Source organism: Schistocerca serialis, chromosome 9 (genome assembly GCF_023864345.2).
Source record: "Schistocerca serialis cubense isolate TAMUIC-IGC-003099 chromosome 9, iqSchSeri2.2, whole genome shotgun sequence".
Taxonomy (NCBI): Eukaryota; Metazoa; Arthropoda; class Insecta; order Orthoptera; family Acrididae; genus Schistocerca; species Schistocerca serialis.
In genome coordinates, this window is record NC_064646.1 from 44,872,301 (window position 1) to 44,897,840 (window position 25,540).

Consider the following 25,540-nt stretch of genomic DNA (forward strand, 5'->3'; position numbering starts at 1 on the left):
CGACTCGTATAACTACCATCTGGTTTCTGTACAAATTGTAAATAGCCTTTCGCTCCCTGTATTTTACCCATGCCACCTTCAGAATTTGAAAGAGAGTATCCCAGTCAACATTGTCAAAAGCTTTCTCTAAGTCTACAAATGCTAGAAACATAGGTTTACCTTTCCTTAATCTTTCTTCTAAGATAAGTCGTAGGGTCAGTATTGCCTCACGTGTTTCAACATTTGTACGGAATCCAAACTGATCTTCCCCGAGGTCGGCTTCTATCAGTTTTTCCATTCGTTTGTAAAGAATTCGCGTTAGTATTTTGCAGCTGTGATTTATTAAACTGATAGTTCGGTAATTTTCACGTCTGTCAACACCTGCTTTCTTTGGGATTGTAATTATTATATTCTTCTTGAAGTCTGAGGGAATTTCGCCTGTCTCATACATCTTGCTCACGAGATGGTACAGTTTTGTCAGGACTGGCTCTCCCAAGGCTGTCAGTAGTTGTAATGGAATGTTGTCTACTCCCGGGGCCTTGTTTCGACTCAGGTCTTTCAGTGCTCTGTGAAACTCTTCACGCAGTATCATATCTCCCATTTCATTTTCATCTACATCCTGTTCCATTTGCATAATACTGTCCTCAAGTACATCGCCCTTGTATAGACCCTCTATATACTCCTTGTACCTTACAAAGTAGAGGCAGATAATTACCCATTTAACGAGACACGCGACGCCCTCAACACCTGGATGCCTTGTTCTTGCACGGAGGCATCAGATTACACATCAAAATCCTCTGTGCAGGCGTTTATTGTCACCGTCTCGAGGGCGGACCTTCCGGTAACAGTCGACCGTGATGTTACTTTAGAGCGTTTCGTAGGTGACTGTGCACAGCTGTTAGATAATAATCTCAAAGAGGCATATTTGTGCCAGCAGCTGTGCCGCTGTATGTTTTATTCTCTACCGGTTTCGATTATCGTAATCATCTTCACAGGATAAAAACAGGGTACGTCGCTGGATCAAACACACTCGTACACTGACTGATGTAGACTGTTCTTATCGTGTGAAGATGATTGTAATAATCGAAACCGGTAGAGAATAAAACAGACAGCGGTAGAACTGGTGGCACAAATACGCCTGTTCGAGATGTTGCTTTGTCCGATATACGTCTCGAGGAAACAGGTAGGACGAGAGGGAACGCAAGAGGGAGGGAGCGAGCTCGCACCGAAAGTCGCCCGCTTCGTTCTCGCCACGAGGAACCCCAGAGAGTGCTACACTGCGTGAAGAATGGCTTAGAACTGCCGTGGGCGCCGTGTGCGAGTCGCGCGGGCTCGTTGCGCGAGGCGCCACGTGCTGTGCGGGTCCGGCGCCGCAGCAGGGGTGGACGCTGCTGCCGCGTGTGGGCCAGCCCCCCGTGACAGAGTGTCTCCGTGTGTGGGGCTGTTCCCGCCGGTCGTTTCCCTGCCTGCGCTGTTCCTTAATTCTCAACTAATTTCGCCGCCTTTGGGCATTATCGGCCTACCCACTGGTAAGAAGGCGCTCAGGAGTAGCCGAGCGGCCTAAGGCGCTGCAGTGGTGGACTGTGCGGCTGGTCCCGGCGGAGTCTCGACTCCTTCCTCGTGTGTGTGTGTGTGTGTGTGTGTGTGTGTGTGTGTGTGTGTGTTTGTTCTTGGGATAATTTAGGTTAACTTGTATGTAAGCTTAGGGACTGATCTTAGCAGTTAAGTCCCATAAGATTTCACACACATTTCAACATTTGAACTCATAAGAATATTAAGCGTTACGGACCGTTTAGAGTTTAACGAGAAGTAATGAAAATCAAAAATTCGGATAAAAATGAAAATACGCGGTGCTATTACAGCACTCTAAAAAATTTGTCCCAATTTTACCGTGTTGTGACCCAACCACAAGCGTCGCAAAGCAGCATATGATGACGTTCCTCACAATTCGGCATAACCCGTAGGAGGTAAGAGCGCAAACTGTACGTACATCAACAGCTACCATGATTCACAGAAAAAAAAAAGGAAACCTGGAAATACGAAATTAATGTAACGGCATATTACGTGCATACGGACCGCCATCCACACACACACACACACACACACACACACACACACACACACACACACACACGCACGGACGCACGCAGTGGGGCTCGAGACGGACGGGCGGTGCCGCGACGCGTCCTCCTGACCTGCCGACCTCTTGTTCTGTTGCGACGCGGCGTTACGTCGCGGCCGCGAGTGCTACAGCGGTCCGTGTAGACACGACGGACGGTCCGCCGCGATAGGAGAACCAGTGGGGCGCTTCGCTCACGCGTGGTCGACGGTAGGCCTCGCCGCTCTACCTGACCACGTGTCGCGCGTCCGCGCCTACCCGCCCTGCTGCAGTCATCCCACGCGACCGACACGTGCGCTCCAGCCTCGACTAACGGGGGCCGGAAAAGAATACGGAGGCACGGCGAGCGGTGCGCGCTGGAACATAAATGCGTGCGCCAGGCGAGCCTGGGGGTCGCGCTGTCGTGTTTGACCGCTGACGTCACCTGTGCGGCGTCACGGATACGTTGCGGGTGTCGGTCGTGCCGAGGGCAGAGTTTTGTGCGGTTGTGAGCGCACCGCGTCGGAGCTGAGTCAACAGCGACGTGGGCGAGCTGTCGGTGCTCGTACGGTAGGTATCTCAGCAACCGAGGAAGCCCGAATCTTTACCGTCTCAGAGGGCACCGTATCGAAGACTTAGGGGCGACAAGGCGGGCATCGGTCCATTTTGGTAGTAGGGCTTGCCTATATCAGGGGCAGGTATGCACTCAAGGCCAAACCTATTGTTCTCCTTTGATTGACAGGTACTTAACCTGTTGTTCTGCTAAAAGGCTCCTTCTCGCCTTGCCCCCCATATAGGAGAGAGTTGAAAAACACTGTCTGCTAAGTCACAAAACGGACGATAGTGTGTGTTAAGTGATTGTGGTGCGTGGTCATTGATGACAGTTGTGACGAAAAGTAGGAGGAGGACAGCTGCAGGATTCACTGCAGAAGCGGATGTCGCACTGCCCTCACCGAAACGACACATTGGCGGCTCCCTCAGCGCAGAGCTGCGGGGCCAGCTCTGTTTGCAAAAGTACTCAGTCGCCAGTAATGCAGATGGCCGTAACAGGAAAATTTTATACTTGAGCCGAAGAAGCGTGGCCTGCCGAGCAGTGGAAGACAGTCGTTTGACAGGATGACTCTCGATCTGAAGTTTTCCCGCCGTATTTCCAATTTGATCAGTTCTCGGGTATCCAACCGGGTAGCGTCGTAATTGGTCCACAATATTTCGGCAGACGTACACGCTGCCATCTTCAGGTGGTTCCTGACGAATGCTGTGCTGTTCCTCTCGGCGCCCTATATATACTAGCCGTTACCCCCTCCACCGTTCCTCTGCTGGTGTCTTTGGTGCGGCCGGCGCAGCGGCAACTGAAGGTGGTGGGAGAAGCGGCGCCTGGGTCTGAACTGGGGTCTGCAGTCTCCCTGCTGCCGCCGTCGGGGGCCGTCCTCGATCTCTGGGACCGCATCTTTCTCTCCAGGCTGAATTCAGGGTTCCAAGCCTGACTAAGTAGAAGGCCGCTGTTCCAGGAGAACTGTAGCACCTCGAGACAACATTTCGAAAAATGGGTACAAGCAGAAGCAAATAAGACACGCACTCAGACAGACTGCACCAAGAGAACAAGAAGAAGAAGAAGAAGAAGAAGAAGAAGAAAAAGAATGCATGTGTGTGCGAATGTGCTCACTGTAATATTTATAAGTGTGTACAATGTATATATCGTGAGAATGTGTGAGCGAATGGAAAAAAATTAAAAATAGAAAAACAAAAAACACAAAGAAACAAAAAAGTTAAAAAACATTCAGCCAATGTCTTTTTAAATCATTTAAATGCAGAAAGAAGCAAGATAACCAAAAAGCTGTTGTTTTATTGTCAATTTTTTATTATTGAAGGCGTAGCCGCATGGCTTGTACTTCTATTTTCAGACTGGACAATCGTAGATGCGCAAATATATCCTGCAGCGGCGGCGAACAGGACAGTATTCGTCAGGAAGCATCTGAAGATGGCAGCGTGTACCTCTGACGAAATATTGTGGACGAATTACGACGCTACCCGGTCGGATACCCGAGAACTGTTCAAATAGGAAGGCTCTCGTTTCACACTGTTTCCAGGTTGTGCCCGACTTTACGTCCCAAGAATAAAACGTGGCGCGACTTCGGTGGTGATTTGGGCAGTCGTATCGTGGCATTCCGTGAGCTCCACGGTTGCTGTCCAGGATCGCATTACGTCCAGTTAATATGTCACCGTTTCGGCTGACGAGGTGCACGCCATGGCACAGTGTTCGTTCCCAGACGGTGATACTGTGTCTCGAGAGGACAGGGGACTTGTTGACAGAGCTCCCATCTCCCAGGACTCCTTCTGCGACCAGGAGGATGGGTTGTCTCACCTTTCCTGACCACAACAGTCAGTAGATCTCGATATTATCGAGTCTCTGGTGTACTTTGGATAGGATGGTGCGTCATCACTATTGTCGTTGCCTGAAGTTGCCACTGTCTTACAGGAAAACCGTGCAGGACCTGTACGTGTCCATTCCGAGACGACTGGAAGCTGCTTCGAATGTGAACGGTTTTCCTTACACCGTATCGGGCACCTGAGGGCGTCGTGCTTTTGCCCGTCCGTGGCCACGCCAGAGCGCCCTCACGGTAAGCTTCCCGCGACGTCTGCGTTAATAGGTTCAGGCCCGGCTGAGCAGCCGACCACCGCCCCTGCACACGACTCGAGGAGCTGCAGGGGAGGCGGAGGGACGGAGGCGTTAACCGCGGCGGGTCACCGGCTCAGGGCGCAGAACTGGGGGAGGCTGCCGCGGCCGGCGAGGCGGCGCCTGCTGCAGTGCGGCCAGACAGCCGGCGCGGCGCCGCGCGTCGCGTCGCGTGACGTGTCGCCCGCCGCGTGACGTGTGCCGGCTCTGCCTCTGCCCTGCCCCTGCCTGCCGCCGGCCGCGCTCGATCCCGAGCCGCGGGCCGCCCCCTGCCCCCTGCCTGCCGAGAGACACACACCGCCGTCGCCTCACTTACCGCTTCGTGTCTCTCTCTCTACTTACAGCGGTACCCCTCTCCGTAACACATTCCTGTACGCCTCCTATGTGTTTCTTACATACCGCAAAGATGAAAATCTGCATCTACATGGATACTCTGCAAATCACATTTAAGTGCCTCGCAGAGGGTTCATCGAACCATCTTCACAATTCTGTGTTATTCCAGTCTCGTATAGCGCGTGAGAAGAAGGAACACCTATATCTTTCCGTACGAGCTCTGATTTCCCTTATTTTATAGTGACGATCATTCCTCCCTATGTAGGTCGGTGTCAACAAAATATTTTCGAATTCGGAGGACCAAGTTGGGAATTGGAATTTCGTGAGAAGATTCCGTCGTAACGAAAAACGCCTTTGCTTTAGTGGTGTCCATCCCAAATACTGTATCATTTCTGTGACACTCTCTCCCACATTTCGCGATAATACAAAACGTGCGGCCTTTCTTTGAACTTTTTCGATCTACTCCGTCAGTCCTACCTGGTAAGGATCCCACACCGCGCAGCAGTTTTCTAAAATAGGACGGACAAGCGTAGTGTAGGCAGTCTCCTTAGTAGATCTGTTACATTTTCTAACTGTGCTGGCAATAAAACGCAATCTTTGGTTAGCCTTCCTCACAACATTTTGTGTGTGTTCCTTCCAATTTAAATTGTTCGTAATTGTAATACCTAGGTATTTAGTTGAATTTACGGCTTTTAGGTTAGACTGATTTATCGTGTAACCGAAGTTTAACACGTTCCTTTTAGCCTCATGTCGATGACCGCACACTTTTTGTTATTTAAGGTCAACTGCCACTTTTCGCACCATTCAGATATTTCTTCTAAATTGTTTTGCAGTATTTTAAACGCCACCAGTGGGCCTCTACATGTGCACTAACGTAACTCTGCATACGTTATTAAAATGTTTTTGCTACGTAAATTCTTAAACGGCGTAGTTAGTTTCTTGCGGGCACCACAGATTCATAAAAAAAAAAAAAATCCGTTCCGTAATGCGGATGGGTGGCCCTACAGTGCACCTCGAGTTCTTACATTTCGACATCGACAGATTTACGTTATTCGATCGCAGCAGGATGACAGTGGGGCAGTCCCCTAACCCAAGTCGCCCTCCGCGGCCGCTGCAGTACTTTGCTGCGTCGACAGAATTCGCGTAACTTAAAAGACAAACTCGTGTACGCGTATCGTGCTGTCTGCGGCTGCTGCGCGTCGGCAGAAGCCGCTGCCAGACTCGTGCGACTTCCGGCACAAATAGCGGGCGACAGTTCGCTTCCTTTTGCCGCAGTCTGTGTGAGGTGGTGCCCAGCGTCTACCTAGACGCGCTCGCACTCAGTCGTCCCACAGTCGGTGCAGCAACAATCGTTCCCTCCTGAGAAGCGGCGCGTAAGGAATGCCACGAGACAGGAAAGTCGAACGCAGCGGTAACAGCTCTGACAATATGCAGCACGAAACACCAGCCGACAAAGCACCGACACTTGGACACCAGTTCGCAGCATATGCACCATTTTCTCCAAGACAGCCAGACGTGCGCTTTCCGTCCAAACGTCGCGAGGTCGATCTCATTCGTGCCGGATAAGCGATGTCGGCGCAGGGACTAGGCTCTCAGCCTGCACTGACGACAGCCGGCCGGAGTGGCCGAGCGGTTCTAGGCGCTACAGTCTCGAACCGCGCGACCGCTACGGTCGCAGGTTCGAATCCTGCGTCGGGCACGGATGTGTGTGATGTCCTTAGGTTAGTAAGGTTTAAGAAGTTCTAAAGTTCTAGGAGACTGATGACCTCAGCAGTTAAGTCCCATAGTGCTCAGAGCCATTTGAACCATTTGAACTGACGACAGCCAGCTGTGAGTTGAGCAGGCCGCGTCGAATGGCGCGCGCGCGGCCCTACTGTGCCGACGTCGTCGTCCCTCAGGTCGCAGTGTGGCAGCCATTGCAACAGCTCTACGTCGACTGTTGGAGTCGTTCTGCACAATGTTTTGAAGAAGACAAAACTGGGTGCAAAGTTTGTCCCGCTCGCGGTGACTCCCGAACGGAAACGACGTCGCGCGGGCGCCTGTCGCCGTTTGATCGGAATGGAAAACGCGGACATTTATTTCCCGGAGGAAACCGTCAGCGGGTGACGAGTGTCAACCTACCACAAAACGACAAAGAGCAGAACCACTCTCCCACAGTTCACCGAGACCGAAGAGGGTGCGAAGGTGACGTTCCAGTCGAATAACATTCCAAAGAAGGACTTTTCTAACAATCCCACACGGCTGTGTGAAAGTTCTGTACTTTCTGGGAGATTCGCGCGACGCTGTATGTGACACATGAAGCATTAAAAACACCGTATCGACTCTTGTCTAGTTTTGATTAATCCAGTCTCGAAACTTCTTGGGCGAAGGAGGACAGCAAAAATTTAGGAGATTCGTAGATGGTGAATCATCGTAACAGCTCTCGGAAGACGCAAACCGTGACCTACTAACGGAGTTACATTTCGCCGTAAAAATTTGCACAACTTCAACAGACCACTTTCTGTACTATATAATACCCAGGAACCGTTTATCATACCACACGACTGTGGGGTGACCGGAAGCATTTTCGTATTCTGGCGACTCGATCGGATAGCAGCATCTCCTTAATGATGTAACGAAATTTCCTCACTCCGAAGGTGCTTACTCGGGACAAAGGCGTAGCACAGTGTAAAGAGATCTCGTCACTGTACAACTCGTGCTGTCTCCGAGAACGTTCCGTTACTGCGCCCCCACTGTTTTGCCTCATGTTCGTCGGCTGAACAAAGCGCAGACTCAAGTGGGAGACGAATGTCAACGTAACAGGATTGTATCAAACTTCCTGGCAGATTAAAACTGTTTGCCGGACCGAGACTCGAACTCGGGACCTTTGCCTTTCGCGGGCAAGTGCTCTACCAACTGAGCTACCCAAGCACGACTCACGCCCCGTCCTCACAGCTTTACTTCTGCCAGTACCTCGTCGCCTACCTTCCAAACTTTACAGAAGCTCTCCTGCGAACCTTGCAGAACTAGCAGTCCTGAAAGTTTCATATCAGCGCACACTCCGCTGCGGAGTGAAAATCTCATTCTAGAAACATCTCCCAGGCTGTGGCTAAGCCATGTCTCCGCAATATTCTTTCTTTCAGGAGTGCTAGTTCTGCAAGGTTCGCAGGAGAGCTTCTGTAAAGTTTGGAAGGTAGGAGACGAAGTACTGGCAGAAGTAAAGCTGTGAGTACCGGGCGTGAGTCGTGCTTCGGTAGCTCAGATGGTAGAGCACTTGCCCGCGAAAGGCAAAGGTCCCGAGTTCGAGTCTCGGTCCGGCACACAGTTTTAATCTGCCAGGAAGTTTCGTATTAGCGCACACTCCGCTGCAGAGTGAAAATCACATTCAGGATTTTATCAGTCAGTGGCAGTTTTTTTGTACAGCGTCCATACTCCAGCCGCAGCTGCGTACGCACTTACGACAGTTACGGACCGTCAGGCGCGCGTGGAACTGCGGCAACAGTTGCGCAGAGCCGCTCGTTTCGTCGAACAGAACGTGAATCGTTCGGGCCTGTCGTTGGAGCCGGCGCTCGCAGCGGACCCTGTAACTTCTCGCCCGGAAATAGCAGATGCACTGGGCGACAAGTCACTGCAAACAACTACACTGCCGTCAGGATAGCCGTCCAGTGACGCCTAAGGCGGGATGACCGTACAAGAAAAGTAGATGCCAGACTGAGAATCTTGAGTGACTGCAGTGAAACAAGTGGCTTATAAAACATCGCTCTGCTCACGTTCCGAACAGAGTCGGCCGACACACTACCATTTCTTTTTCCCACGTACGTCTCTCCAAATGATCACGGCGCGACGATTAGAGAAGCCTTACCGACAGTCCTTCGCAGGCGGGAGGAGTCAGGGGAAGGGGCGGGGGATCACATTGCGGTACCAGAAGTACACTCCGCCACGCACCGTAACGTGACTTGCGGAGTACCCGTGTGCATCACAGACGAGCTATATTCGACAATATGGAGTAGAGCAAGGAATGCGTCCTGTAAGATTTCCGTTTGTGCAGGTTGAGGCACGGAACCGTGGAAGTGATTTTTAAACATTGAAGCCTTCAAATCATAGAAAAAACTTTCAAATCATTATGTATTGCAGTAGTTAATATTTTACACACTTCTGCAATGAACAAACTTCAAACTTTAAGTCAGTACTGCTCTTTGTTCCAGCAGAAGTTCATTTCGGTTTCGGACTTTTAAGAACACACGGTACTAACAGGGCAACCTCCCCATCGCACCCCCCTCAGATTTAGTTATAAGTTGGCACAGTGGATAGACCTTGAAAAACTGAACACAGATCAATCGAGAAAACAGGAAGAAGTTGTGTGGAACTATGAAAAAATAAGCAAAATATACAAACTGAGTAGTCCGTGGGCAACATATGCAACATCAAGGCCAGTGTAAGCTCAGCAGCACCGTGGTCCCGTGGTTAGCGTGAGCAGCTACGGAGCTAGAGGTCCTTGGTTCAAGTCTACCCTCCAGTAACAAGTTTTAATTTTTATTTTCAGACAATTATCAGAGTTCAGGCACTCACACATAATCAATTTCGCTCTCGAAAATTCCAGGACGTGTTCAGATTTGCTTGGACATATGCAGGATTTGACGGTCTACACAGGGAAAAATTTGAAAACGTTAAAAACATATGTTTTGACAGAGCACTGAGAAAACTGTGCGACTGTGAAACGGTTGCATTCATTTGTTGCAGTTTATGTGACACATTCTTATGTTTTCATCACATTTTTGGGAGTGATTATCACATCCACAAGAAAACCTAAATCGCGCAAGGTAGAAGAATCTTTTTAGCCATTCGCCAAGTGTGCAAGTTAGGTGGGTCGACAACATATTCCTGTCATGTGACGCACATGCCGTCGCCAGTGTTGTATAGAATATATCAGACGTGTTTTCCTGGATCAAATGTTTTCGGTTCCCATTGGAGAGGCACGTCCTTTCGTCTACTAATCGCACGGTTTTGCGGTGCCGTCGCAAAACACAGGCCCTAAACTTATTACAGTGAATAGAGACGTCAATGAACGAACGGACAGATCATAACTTGCAAAAACAAAGTAAGTAAACTTTTCGCTCAAGGGTAGACTTAAACCAATGAACTTTCACTCCGCAGCTGCTCACGCTAACCACGGGACCACGGCGCTCCTGAGCCCTGATATGCCTTGATGTTGCATATATTGCCCATGGACTACTCAGTTTGTATATTTTGCTTATTTTTTCATAGTTCCACACAACTTCTTCCTGTTTTGTCGACTGATCTGTGTAGAGATTTTCAAGGCCTATCCACTGTGCCGAATTATAACTAAATCTGAGGGGGGTGCGATGGGGAGGGTCCCTTGTAAGAAATTTTAAATACGAATCACTTCTCTGGAATAAAAAGTTCCTCAGAAAAACTAAGCACGACGTACGAACCAGCAAAACAAATCAGCGTCTGAATAATAAGCATTTGGAAGCAGTTTTTATATCTATTGGCTAATTATTCCCCAAAAATACATAAAAAAGCCGAATTAGAAGTTGTAACAGTTGTACGCCATAATGTTTCCAGAGTAGCGTCAGTATTCAAGGTATGCTCGGAGCAGCCATCCACATAGTATCGTGTTTACTGTAGTCCGGTCTGACCTAGTTAAAACAGCATGTAGCCCACTATTTGTGGCAGGGACTCGTGACGTAGTCAATTAAAGGCTTTCAGCCTGTCTGTGTAAGTAGGTCTACGTATGAAGTGCTGCGGCTCGGACGGGCTTGCAACCCGGTCTGTTCATTCGCCTCGTCTCGAAATGCAACAAACCTATTTGTTTCCGTATTTTGCATTTTTTCACCCAGACATTAACGATTTGAAAAGAGTGGATTTCGCTTTCCGTTGTGGTACATGTGAACAGACATGCATGCTGATGGATTTTTTGTTTTCTGCGGTAGAAGTGCTTACAGCTTTCCTTTATTCCGAAAGAAAACCAAAGAGAGGAGGGGTGGCTGTAGCGTGGTAGTAGGGGCGAGGGGGGAGGAAAGGGTGGAATTGGAAAATGGGTGACTGGAATCGGGTCTGCCGCGACCTCTTCACCCCCCCCCCCCCCTGCTTCCTGTGTTGTTGCTGCTGCTCCGAGTACCAGGCGGCAGACCGTTACTGTGTGACACACCGAGTGTTTCCGAGTGCGCCCGAAGTACGCCGATATTGATTCGCGTCGCGCCGCGCCGCGCCGCCTGGCGCAGTGGGGGCGGGCTCGCCCCCTCCCCTCCCCCCTGCCCAGCCATGCCGCTGCCGTGACAGCGACCCGTCGAGCTATCGATTAGTGATAGCGGCCGCGGCCGTGTGCGAGGCCGGCTGGCTTTATATTTAGTCCGCTGCAGACCTGGGGGCGGCCGCCCCCGCCGCCCTCCGGTACGGCGGCGGTGAACGCGACGTGGACGGGATCACCGCGAGCGCCAGGTCTGCCCCTGGCCCTGGCCTACACACTCCCACCACCGGCTGGAACAACCGGCACCGCCACCGCCGTGGCGGCTCTCCCGGACCAAAAGAAAAGCGACGCACGCCTGTAGCGCCTTAGCGCCTCATTACGCCCCGCTAACAAACGCACCGAAGCCCACCGTCGGTGAGCCGATGGGCCGTCTGGAGACAGGATACTGTGGTCAACTTACGGTAGAATTGTGCGTAGTCCTGTTGCAGTTTAAACTCTGCCCTACCTCGTAACAGCTGATCGACAGCACTCAGCTCATCCAAGATCATCCTGTAGATACTTATTTAAAGAGCTAGAAATCTTCACTTTAGCCTCACAATATATATATTCACTTATGAAATTTGTTATTAACAATCCGAACGAATTGAAAAGTAATAGCAGTGCACATGGCTACAACACTAGGAGAAAGGATGATCTTCACTACTCAAGGTTAAATCTAAATCTAACTTTAGCTCAGAAGGGGGTAAATTATGCTGCCACAAAAGTCTTTGCTCATTTACCTAATAGCATCCAAAGTCTGACAGATAGCCATATAGCGTTTAAAAGGAAATTAAAAGAATTTCTTAACGGCAACTACTTCTACTCATTAGATGAATTTTTGGATATAGTAAGTGGGTAATTTCCGAACCTCCACAAAAAAAAAAAAAAAAAAAAAAAAAATTGTGTCATGTAATATTTTGTCTAATGTAATATCTTGTATAGACACCTTTTATCAACCTGACACGTTCCACAAAACTACGAAGTGTCGTATTCATTATCTATGGAACAAGTACTAATCTAATCTAATCTCTACTCGAAAGTTTTGTCTGCCTAGACCTCTTCTTTTCTGAGTACGTCTCTGAAAGAAAGGGAATGTCAGGTCCACAATGAGACCTCCAGTTCCGAAATTGACAAAAGAATAAGAGTTTTGCATTGATCTTTCCACATTTCAAATTCTTTAGGTTGATGGCTTTATAAAACATTTCTTCCAATTCCTATTTCCTGGCCGTCTTTTCTTCATCGACAGAAAGCGAGGGGGTGCGTGCTTAACACAGTTCTATCTCTTTTCGGGAGCAGTAGTGAGTTAAGTTTATTGTGCATCACTCGACGCCAATTCGGGAGTGATTCCGTTGAAAAATGATGTGCCTGCTCGGTTTCCAGTAACGTCCGTGACAAGTCGTAACTAAATTTCATTTGCATGGTACACAGTGCAATATGCGTCCGCACTCCCTCTGACTATTTTCGTATTTGTATTACAAAGAAATTTGGGGTCTGTGTGGGAACGAATTCGTGTCCCCGCAAAACACGAATCGGTTTTAAATACGATTACACGCGCGTCACCATTGAACTCCTGCATTCGAAGATGGCCGCGTGCCGGAATTAAATTGTACCTCAAAATGAACATAGAACTCAAAGTTCATCTTGCTCCAGTATTTTTAATAGCCTGTGGTGGACGATATAATTTTGACCTTGACGAAGTATATTGAGTCTGTCGGCCCAAATATTAACCTCTTTAAGCTATACTATTGTCGATGCGAAATTTTTTCCGTACAAAACTTGTTCGGGTCTACTCTTACCTACTACGTTTCGCTCTGCCGGAGTTCTCCCTTTTTCGGATAGCAGTGTGAGAGGGAGTGTAATTGCACATTCATTGTTCTGGAATTAGCGAGTTGTATCGAATTTTTGCGTGTGTACTAAATCAGACATAACGGATGCCAGTTGCAGTGTTATTGCTTCAAGACGCACTGCAAACCAAATATTGAACCAGCAACCAGACTGCGAGGAATGAAATCACCCGAATGTGATCTCTCCCACAGTGCTCCTCAGTATCGGAGTGACGCACAGTTCCGTCGTCGAACAGACGTGCGTAATGTACGAGGCTGTCCTGTGTGTGCGCCTGTTTCTCACAACGTGTGACCAGGTGCCTTAAGTGCTGCTGCTGCTGCTAGAGTGTACGCCGTGGGGAGGGCGTTTCTGCCGAAGGTCCGACCTTCCTTTGTACGGTGGCTTCATAAAAGGGCCGTGCCGATCCTGTCTGAAGGAAAACAAAAGAACCGCTGAAACAGGGTTTATTCCTTTGGTAGCGGAGCTGTCAAAGATTGTGCTGTGCAATTTTGGAGATGTTTTCCTGGTCAATTATAAGTTTAGAAAATCGTGTGACAGAACACTTGATGCAGCCGTGAATGATTTGTGTCGATGCTTCAAAGTGGTAGCCTAGGCTACAGCTGCACGGGCAGATACGAGGGTCACTCCAAAAGAAATGCACACTATTTTTGTAGAAATACAGTTTTCATTCTGCATGTGTGAAAGCTTTACAGTGTGTAGATACATCCTTCCCGCTTGTTTTCAAACTTAGTACAACCTGTTCCCATGAGTGGCGCCGTCACAGCATGTCTTCAAGATGGCTGCTACACTTGACGTTCGTCAGAAGCAATGTGCTGTCATAGAATTCCTGTGCTGTGAAAATGAGACAGTGGGAAACATCCACAAGAGGCTGAAAAAGGTGTACGGAGATGCTGCTGTCGATCGCAGTACAGTTAGTCGGTGGGCAAGCAGGTTACGTGATGAAAGCGGGCACGGCAATATTGAGGATTGTCCTCGCAGCGGCAGGCCTCGTACTGCACAAACTCCAGACAATGTGCAGAGAGTTAACGAATTGGTGACTGCTAACAGACGCATCACAGTGAACGAATTGTCACGCTACTTTGGGATACGGGAAGGAAGTGTTTGCAGAATACTGAAAGTGTTGGCGTTAAGAAAGGTTTGTCCCAGGTGGGTTCCCAGGATGTTGACAGTGGCTCACAAAGAAACAAGGAAAACAGTAGGCAGTAAACTTTTGGAACTGTGCGAGAATGGTGGAGATGAATTTCTTGGAAGAATTGTGACAGGTGATGAAACATGGCGCCATCATTTTTCACCAGAGACGGAGAGGCAATCAATGGAGTGCCATCGTGCAAATTTACCCAAGAAAAAAATTTAAAAAACACACCTTCTGCTGGAAAAGTTATGGCTACGGTATTTTTCGATTCCGAAGGACATCATGCCAAGTGGAACCACCATAAATTCTGATGCACATGTGACGACACTGAAGAAACTACAAGCTCGACTGAGTCGTGTTCGACCACATCGGCAAAAGCAGAATGTTTTGCTGTTGCACGACAGTGCACGGCGACATGTCAGTCAAAAAACCATGGAAGCGATCACAAAACTGGGATGGACAACACTGAAACACCCGCCTTACTGTCCTGAACTGCCTCCATGTGACTATCATCTCTTTGGGAAACTGAAAGACACTCTTCGTGGAACAAGGTTTGAAGATGATGACTCCCTTGTGCACGCTGCCAAACAGTGGCTCCAACAGGTTGGTCCAGAATTTTACCGTGCGGGTATACAGGCGCTGCTTCCAAGGTGGCGTAAGGCAGTTGATAGGGATGGAAATTATGTGGAGAAATGAAAATATTGTTCCTAAGGGATGTATCTACACACTGTAAAACTTTAAGACATGTAGAGTAAAAGATGGATTTTAAAAAGATAGTGTGCATTTCTTTTGGAGTGACCCTCATATTTAGTTGTCTTCTGTGTCTCGGAGTTAATAATATGACCCACCAGTTCTGTCTGATGTGTTACAGAGAATGCGTCATAAGTTTCGATGTTTCTTGCAGAAAGCAGTACTACATATTTACTTACGCCCCATGCATCCTGGCCGCCGGCGCGTGTACTATACTACTGACATTACTGTGCCGAGATCAACAGCAAGGCCGTTCTCGGAGCTGGTCGTCTCAGTTCAGCGCGAAGGCCGCAGTCAGTCAGGCGAGGTCTGGACGTGTGATACTGGGCCGAGTGAGCTTTCGGCTGAACTAGTCCAACATCGACTATCACGAACGAAATTAAGAATTAGATTCATCCTAAGAACTTTTCTTTTCAACTGAAAACGGGATGTGTGTTTAGACTTGCAGGTTTGAGTGAGGAAACGAGATACTTTTTGTGAATATACTTGCTGACTCTGTAACTTATTGTTTTCTTGTACTTGATGGAAGGCCAAAATGAAATAAAAATTACCGGACTTTTGTTGTGACCCTACTGTAGTTTCTGTATTTCACAGTCCTTTTCCGCAAGATTTCACAGTCGTTTCTCGTTCTCTTTATACCACTTACGGCAAGAAAGGAAGAATGAATTGATTGATTGGCGTTAAAAACGGTCGTCCTACTTTACCTCCTCCGCATTACTGCAGATGACGTGTCACTGAGCACATTTGTTCTGCGCGTGCAGTACACGTGAGGCGTCCAGTTGTTTCCACTGCGCTGTGTGGAATACGAAGGTTCTGTTATAGTTCACTAACCTGCCGTCTTCAAGTTGATGTCCCCAGCGCAGAAAACAGCACGCAGGTCGTAGGTTCTGTATCTTGAGGCTGAAACTGACTTATAGCGAGGTTCTGTTCTGAAATAATGTATCACTTCTTTGGGATGCCACTCGCGTATTTTAATAAAGCCACACGAGAAGACTACATGATCTTTATACAACACCTTCTGATACAGCAAAGTACTTGGTCAAACACAATGTTTACGAAAATGTATCTTTACACTATTTGCGGCACGTGTCTGTGCCTCATGACTACCGGAGTGAATCTTTTAATACTGAATACTGGCCAACACATCCTGCCACAGACAACACGTCTGTTCTTCTCGACTGCATAATCCAGAGTGACGAACAGCCCGAAACACTTGGCGCGCCATACCAGAAAAGGTGTGACCCGAACGCTTCCGAAGTGCTTCGTCTGCAATTTCGTCAGTCTTTCGTTTTTGATTTAAATTGTTTTTAATAATTCTAAAATGAGTGACTGATAGTCAGCTGTTGAGAGATATTTATATAAAAAAGTGAAGTCATTCCAATGAGTAATTTAACTAATAATAATAACTATACTTTAACGTTTTGGCGCCCTTGCTCCGAACACAGCAGCCAATCACAGAGCAGTAGCATTGTGCAGGCGGTCTTTCTCACGGGAATGGTACCGAGTCTAACATCTGTCACAGGTACCTCACACCACATTTCGTCATCTATATACTTCTTGCATTCCCACTGCTCTGGGAACAGCTTCTTGGAGGCTAATATGATGGCTGACTAAGCCAGAAATATTACAAATTCCTGGGCCGGCCTAAATAGTCTTACTGTTCTCCCTCTCTCAAACTGTCCAGACTTACTGGTCACTACGAAACGTAGCAAATAACGTGCCTGCTTATTTTCTCGTACAGTGCTGAAATGTAATTTTCTCCAGCAATGATGTAGTTTATAATAAACTGAGATCTCAAATGAACACCTCGAGTGTTAACAGTGGCTTATTTTCGCGTGAAATGACGTAAATAATGATCAAATACGGGATTGTAATAGCACGCACGAAAAATTGTGAAGGTAGGGGAGACGTGCACGGTACCGGGCACCTCAGGTTGTAGTTACGCAAAAACTTTTTTGAACACGTATAGAAAATGGAAGTATAACAGTCGCAAAGTTAAAGTGTTTACTGATCACAAAAATACTCTAGGACATCAAATAAACAAATAAAAAACGTTCACAAATAACTATGGTGAAAAACCATTGTTCAATATCGGGCACTTTACAGTCTCATTAACACAAGTAACACTTTTGATTGATTTATACGTCGCTCTAAACAAACGGAATGTTAAAAAGATAACAGTGTAATGTTTATGCATGGCATTTGACACACTTATAGCAAAGGAGATTGTTTTGGTCTGCACAAGCCACATGAGCCCACCCCTTGCATGATGGGCAGTGACCCCAATCTTCATTTATTGATTCCCTGCAAATAATATACACTGTAGTGCCATCTTCTTAAGTAGTGTCAATTTTAGAACATCCGCTCTGTGGAATATTAGTCAGAAAGTGACTTTTCCATTTATTTTAATTTTAATTTATTTCTTTTTCTGATCACTGTTCTGAGCCTGGTTTTGTATCTTCTTTTCTTTTCGTAAGGCTGCTTTTGCAAGCTTCTCCCCAGATTCCTTTAATTTCTTCTCCAGCATATCTTTATAGGGGCTGTCAGTTAATAATTAGCTTTTTTCACTTCTTCTCTTTCTACTGACAATTTCATTTCTCGCTCTCTCTGACACTGGAGAAATTCTGTCTGTTACTGTTTGGAATAAGGAGGAAATGCAGCTTCCACGTTCACTCAAGTACCCAGAAGTGGTCGGAGGAGAAGCGGGAGCAGAATCTGCCGTGGAAAGACTTCTTGACGCAAAGCAGGGCAAGGTGGCGTCTGTTGACCACGACGGCACTGGTTCAATCGCTGACGCAGGGGGAGTTGCAGTTGCGGCCCCTGCTTCTTCTGAAGAAGCATTTAGCCCCGCGGCACCAAAAACCGTCGGTGTTGAAGTAATTGTCGACCTTTCCTCAGAGCAATCAGTTGCAGCCAGGAAGCCTGAATCTGTAAAGGTGCCTTTCTTTAATGGGTGGAGCCCAGTGTAGGAAAACCCAGAAGTTGCGAGGTCCATCCTGCAAATAGCCTTGAAAGCAGTTCCAACCAAACCAGCAATGTTCCTTTGAGTTATTTTAAGAGGACGATATTTGTTCATCAATCTATCACAGGCTTCATTGTAAGCCGCTTTGAAGGGTCTCATTACTGCACGGTCAAGTGGCTGAAGTTTGTGTGTAGTGTGAGGAGGAGTGTGTATCATACGCACATTGTTGTTTACTTGATTACTTGAGTTCTTTGTGTGAGCTGTACCCATCTAAAATTATAAGAGCAGGACTTTCCTTTGTTGGCGTCACACGAGCAACAAACATCTTTAGCCAAAGCAAAAATGAATTTGCAGTGATCCACACACTTTGTTCACAAGCGAAGATACTCCCCTCTGGTGCATACTTTTTCTAGCTCATCAGCCATATTCTTTCTCCCAAATACAAATAAAGGGGGCCGGCCGTAGTGGCCGAGCGGTTCTAGGCGCTTCAATCTGGAATCGCGCGACCGCTACAGTCGTAGGTTCGAATCCTGCCTCGGGCATGGATCTGTGTGATGGTCCTTAGGTTAGTTAGGTCTAAGTAGTTCTAAGTTCTAGGGGACTGATGACCTCAGATGTTAAGTCCCATAGTGCTCAGAGCCATTTGAACCATTTTTGAAATAAAGGGGGTAGAAAAACAGCACCTGTAGCGTTGATTGTTAACAACACAGTCACATTTCTTCTTCTTTCTCCTGACGTGATTTTGCTAACTCGCTTTTTGCCTTTTTGTGACTAAACCATTGTGGAATTTTCATGAACCACTCACACACCAGTTTCATCACAGTTGAAGATTTTTGAGGGATCGAACTCGTATTTTCTTAACATTGCCTCATACGTGTTATAAACAACTCAACTTGTTCTTTGTTGAAGCCGACAGCCCTTTGGAGACTCGTTGACTGTGGTTTTCGCAGAGCTCAGGACGGCGGCCTATAAATTGATAGTAAAATTCATCACCTGCTGTCTGTTTTTTTTATTAAATTGGTGCGGAATTTTAAGGTACTCAGACGTTTCAAATACAAATCTTAAAAATTCCTTTTTACTCATTGGCATCATTGTATTATCTAGGTCTACCAAATGCTCAACTAAGCTCGATTCTAATTCTTCTGAAAAGGTCTGCACGCTCTTCTGCCAGTAGACACGGGCGCGGGGGCAGCGTGTGCGGGAGGCGTGGCGCGGGGCGAGTGACGTCACGGCGGTGGCCGCCCAGAGCTCGACTATTCATCCGAAATGGGGCGACTCGCGGACGGGCAGCATTTTATTCGGCGAGTGCTTTGTGGCAAGACGGCTGTGCGCAACTTCATTTAGGACTAGGAACAGGCACAGCTCTGTCGGTGGCGAGCAGATACGAGACAGTGTGAGGGTCGGCGGTAGCTGCAGCAAGCCTCGGTCCACCATTCCGCCCTGGACGGGAGGCGGCGCCCCGACGCCCGGTCCGCCTTGGCTGGAGCCGCCCGTAGCGAGAGTCGAGGGTGACGAGGGCGCAGCCGCGGCCGCGGCCGCGCGGCTCGGCGCTGTGGACAGGGCGGGCTCCCAGCTGCAGCTCACACCGCAGCGTGACACTGTCGCTCTTGTACGGCGGCTGAGGCAGGGATGGGAGCGGCCGGGCGGGCGGGCGTCACGAGACGGAGTAGGCCTAGGGCGCCGCGACGGGACCGGCGGCCCGCCACCCACCCCCGGCGGCCGCCGCAGCCCGCGTCACGACGCGGCGGGCGTCTGCCCCCTCCCTCTCGCCCTCCCTCCGCCCCCAACTGTACCTGCCCGCCTGCTCGCGGCGCCAGTCGTCCGCTTTCGACCGCCACCTCGGGACACCTGCTGCGGCCACCGACCTCGGTTACTGTGGTCGTCCTTCTCTACATATTCATCCTCACTGCGACACTACGAGTCTGCATTTTCGCTCTTCACAGAATCTTGCACCTCGAAAAAATCACGTCGCAATGCTGCAGACGCGTTGCACGCAGTGGTGTTTTGGTGCGATACTGTCACAAAAGGATAGAATACGGGGGAGGGTGGGGGGAGGGGGGTCGAGATCCGACAACTGAAAGAAGCGACGCCGGTGGCTGTGCCGTGCGCAGAGTGAAAGGCGGGCTGCCGTCGCCCACGCCCGTCGAGTGGCCAGACACGGACACACACACACACACCACACACACACACCACAGAGAGAGAGAGAGAGAGGCGAGTGCCCAGGACTGGACCCGCGTGGCAAGTCAGTAGTCTGAGTGCTCCGGCAGTCGCGGCCCGCCCTCGCTGTGCAATGCGACGCGCACCGGTCTGCCAGCAGCCACGGCTTCTACGAGTACATCATACTCCGCAAGTTACCTTATGGTGTGTGTGGCGGAGGGTACTTTCGGTACCACTATCTGATCTCTCCACCCCTGTTCCACTCGCGAACACTGCGTGGGCACAATCATTGTCGGTAAGCCTCTCTATTGGCTCTAATTTCTCGAATTTTCTCCTCGTGGTCAATACGCGAGGTCTATGTCGGACGAAGTAATATATTGTCGAACTCCTCCTGAAAAATGCTGTCCCGGAATTTCAATAGTAAATCTCTTCGTGACGCACAACGCTTCTCCTGTAACGTCTGCCAGTGGAGTTTGTTTAGCTTCTCCGTAACGCTCTCTCGCCAGCTAAACGATCCCGTGACGAAACGCGTCGCTCTTCGTTCCATCTTCTCTACCTCCTATATCAGTTCTAGCTGACAGGAATCCCAGATAGATGAACAATACTCAAGAATCGGTCGAACAAACGCCTTATAAGCCACTTCTTTCGGGGATGAGTTACATTTCCTTAATATTCTTCCTATGAATCTGAGCCTTGTGCCTGCTTTTCCCGCCGTCTGTTTTATATAGTCATTCCATTTAAGGTCGCTCTGGATATTACGCCTAGATATTTTACGGCGGACGCTATGTCCAGCTGTTTGTCATCAATAGTGTAGCTGTACAGTAGTGGCTTTCTTTTTCTGTGTATGCGCGATATGCTACATTTATTTACGTTCAGGGTCAGCTGCCAGAGTCTGTATCATTCATCAATTTTCTGCAGGTCGTTCTGCAAATTCTTACTATCTTCTGGCGTTGCTACTTTGGTATAGACAGCGGCATCGTGTGCGAAAAGCCTTAAAGAGCATCCGACGCTTTCTACTAGAACATTTATATATTTGTAAACAGCAACGGTCCTATCACACTTCCTTGTGGTACTCCGGAAATTACCTTTACCTCTGTCGATTTAGTTCCGTTAAGAGCGACGTGTTCAGTTATGTCCGCAAGGAAGTCTCGAATCCAGTTGCAGGTCTGCTCCGATACTCCGTAAGCTCGTATTTTTTTCATTAAAGGGCAATGCGGGACGGTGTCAAATGCCTCACTGAAATCAAGAGACACGCTTCTTCAGACGAGGCCGGTCTGCCGCTCGTCACACACACTCGCTCGACGCCGGCGCCACTCACCCACTCCGTCGTATGACGCTCTCTCCTCGCCTGCACTTCCAGCGCCCCAACAGTGTTGCTCCCCCGAAAAAAAAAAAAAAGAAACACAAAATTCCCCATTAAATTAACGAGCAACGCCATTTTGTTTTAGGCCTCCTTGCGGCACAGTACAGCTCATAGTCTATCACTCCTGCACACATCTTACTGGTAACAAATAAAGCATTAATTACCTAACGCTTTTTTTTTTTCGAGTTGATATTTTTAACTTTAGGACCTTTCCTACCCCGAATGGCAACACACACACACACACACACACACACACACACACACACACACACACACACACACACACACACACACACAAGCTGGAAGGAATATATAGATCGTTTATACATTGGCGATGTACTTGAGGGCAGCATTATAGAAATGGGAGAGGATGTAGATGAAGATGAAATGGAAGATATGATATTGCATGAAGAGTTTCACAGAGCACTGAGAGACCTTTGAAGAGTTTCACAGAGCACTGAAAGACCTAAGTCGAAACAAGGATCCGGGAGTAGACAACATTCCGTTAGAGTTACTGATAGCATTGGGAGAGCCAGCCATGACAAAACTACTCCATCTGGTGAGGAAGATGTACGAGACAGGCGAAGTACCCTCAGACTTCAAGAAGAATATAATAATTCCAGTCCCAAAGAAAGCAGGTGTTGACAGATGTGAAAATTACCGAACTATCAGTTTAGTAAGTCACGGCTGCAAAATACTAACACGAATTCTATAGAGACGAATGCAAAAACTTGTAGAAGCCGACCTCAGGGAAGATCAGTTTGATTTCCATAGAAATGTTGGAACACGTCAGGCAATATGACGTATCTTAGAAGATAGATTGAGGAAAGGCAAACCTACTTTTCTAGCATTGGTAGACTTAGAGGAAGCTTTTGACAGTGTTGACTGGAATACTCTCTTTCAAATTCTGAAGGTGGCAGGGGTAAAATACAGGGAGCGAAAGGCTATTTACAATTTGTACAGAAACCAGATGGCAGTTATACGAGTCGAGGGATATGAAAGGGAAGCAGTGGTTGGGAAGGGAGTGAGACAGGGTTGTAGCCTCTCCCCGATGTTATTCAATCTGTATATCGAGCAAGCAGTAAAGGAAACAAAAGAAAAATTCGGAGTAGGTATTAAAATCCATGGAGAAGAAATAAAAGCTTTGAGGTTCACCGATGACATTGTAATTCTGTCAGAGACAGCAAAGGACCTGGAAGAGCAGTTAAATGGAATGGACAATGTTTTGAAAGGAGGATATGAGATGAACATCAACAAAAGCAAAACGAGGATAATGGAATTTAGTCGAATTAAATCGGGTGATGCTGAGGGTATTAGATTAGGAAACGAGACACCTAAAGTAGTAGATGAGTTTTGCTATTTGGGAGCAAAATAACTGATTATGGTTGAAGTGCAGAGGATGTAAAATGCAGACCGGCTATGGCAGGAAAAGCACTTCTGAAGAAGAGAAATTTGCTAACATCGAGTGTAGATTTTAGTGTCAGGAAATCGTTTCTGAAAGTATTTGTATGGAGTGTAGCCATGTATGGTAGTTAAACGTCGATGATAAATGATTTAGACAAGAAGAGAATAGAAGCTTTCGAAATGTAGTGCTACAGAAAAATGCTGAAGATTTGAGGGTTAGATCACATAACTAATGAGGAGGTATTGAATAGAATTGGGGAGAAGAGAAATTTGTGGCACAACTTGACTAGAAGAAGGGATCGGTTGATAGAACGTGTTCTGAGGCACCAAGGGATCACAAATTTAGCATTGGAGGGCAGCGTGGATGGTAAAAATCGTAGAGGGAGACCAAGAGATGAATACACAAAGCAGATTCAGAAGGATGTAGGTTACAGTGGATACTTGGAGTTGAAGAAGCTTGCACAGGATAGAGTAGCATGGAGAGCTGCATCAAACCAGTCTCTGAAGACCACCACCACTACCACAACAACAACAACAACAACATCTCATTACTTACCTGACGTTCCACCTAATTTTCGAATTTTACTGCAGGACTGAATTTCAAGGACTTCTCATCTCTTTCTGTCTGAACTGTTTATTGCCCACGTTTCATATCTGCACTGGGGTACCTTAAGGATAAATATTTTCACAGAAGAGTCGCCGACACTGAGCTTATGTCGGGGTTTAGCAAGTTATCTTCTTAACAAATGTTTTGTTCTTCATTTTGTATCCTGTCTACTTTAGACACGTCAGTGATTTTGCTTCCTAAATACCACAACACATCTATTATATTTAGTGTCTCGTTTCCTAAACCAATTCGGGCGGCATCGCCTCTTTTAATTGACCTACGTTCCATTATTCCTGTTTTACTTTTGACGATGAGGTACAACCATCTCTCTCTCCCTTCCCAGCTACTGCTTGCCTTTAGTGTCGTTCGACTCATATAACTGGCGTCTGCAGTCTTATTTCCGTACAAATGAAAAAAAAAAAGCTTCCGCTCGCCGTATTTTGTATCTGTTACCTTCATAATTTCAAAGAGTGTAGGTCAGTGAACATTACCAAGAGGTTTGTCTGTATCCAGGAACGGCATAAATGTAGGTTTTACTTCCTCTAACCTGCTTTATAGGATAAGTTGTTACGTCAGTATTGTCTCACGTGTTCCTACATCTCTCCAGAACCCAAAATGATCTTGCCCAATATCTGCTTCTACAAATTACCAAACGAAATTTCTGCCTACATTGAGAACGGAAGGAAGGAAGATATGGGTTTACCATCCCTCCGACATAGAGGTGGCCAGAAACGGAGCGCAAGCTCGCATTGTTCGAAGGACGGGGGACGAAACTGGCCGTGCTCTTTCTTCCCGGCGTCGTCTAGACCGACTCAGGAAAACTCACGGAAGACCTGAACGTGGATGTGCGGACGCGGATTTGAACCGTTATTCTCCCGAATGCGAACTGCATTGAGGATTTGTTGGTGGGGAGGACACCGGATGTGATCTCGGATGGAGAATGGTTGGCAGATCCAAAGTAACTTGACGCACGGCTCAGGAAGCGTGTTGAAACCATTTCTCTTTGTACTGTATATCAACGACCTCGCAGACAATATTAGTGATAAGCTCAGAGATTTTGCAGATGCTGCGATAATACTTACGGAAGTAGTGTGTGGAAAGAGCTACACAGATTTTCAGTCGTATCTTTGTAAGATTTCAAGTTTCTGGAAATACTGAGACATACTTCGTAAGTACCTTCGGACTGCTGGATATCTGTCGTGGCAGGTTAAGCGAAGTTCCACTCGTGCTGAATACGTTTATTGGAACGCGCTGGCGAGTGGACTACACGGACACGTTGTCCTGGCGGCCGCCGAATACAGAATAGGCCGCACTCCTTGCGTGTTGAGTGCTCCTCGCACCCACTGCGTGACGTCACGTGCGTCTACTACGGAGGGTGCGTTCATTAATCGCCTGCAAATTAAAATACTGTATGTCGGTGAGAACATAGGACACTGCTGATTATGACCAAGTTTTTTGTCTTCTCACAGGAGAAACATTTCTTGCCAAAAGAGCTACTTTGCGGGACGTGGAGAAACCTGTGCAAGGCTCTCATTGAACAATCGACATCGGCCTGACGTCAGAACAGCTGAAAGTAAGACAGCATCAAATGTCGCGAACGCTCCGTATGTCGGAACTCGATTCAAATCACTCCGTTCTCGTGAGAAGGGGGTCAGTGTGTGTGTTGTGGGACAGAGTACGAGGTGTGATTGGAAAGTTTTAAGAATGGGCTTGTAATTGTGCAATGGTGGTACTTACATGCTACTGTGGTGCATCTCCTTCAAAATAGTCCCCTTCTGACTCAACACGCCGACTCCAACGGTGTTTTCACTTTTGGAAACATTCCTGGAATTTTTTTCTGAAGTGTTTTAAGGACGCTCTCCGTATTTGCCTGGATGTCTTTAATCGAGTGAAATCGCTTCCCTTTCTGTGAAAATTTCAGTTTAGGAAACAGGCAGAAGTTCGCAGGGGCGAAATGAGGGGAATATGGCGGTTGTGGAAGCAAAGGAATTTTGAATTTGGTCAAAA

General features: G+C 47.7%; 1 protein-coding gene and 1 non-coding gene across 2 annotated transcripts in view; one reads left to right on the forward strand and one right to left on the reverse strand.

Moving 5' to 3' along the window:
* LOC126419194 (2-methoxy-6-polyprenyl-1,4-benzoquinol methylase, mitochondrial) overlaps positions 1–25,540 on the forward strand; it is a 179,367-nt gene that overhangs the window by 106,011 nt on the left and 47,816 nt on the right. The gene's annotated exons all lie outside the window — the stretch shown is intronic.
* On the reverse strand, positions 7,921–7,995 carry Trnas-cga (transfer RNA serine (anticodon CGA)). The gene has a single exon. It is a non-coding gene; the product is annotated as a tRNA-Ser (tRNA).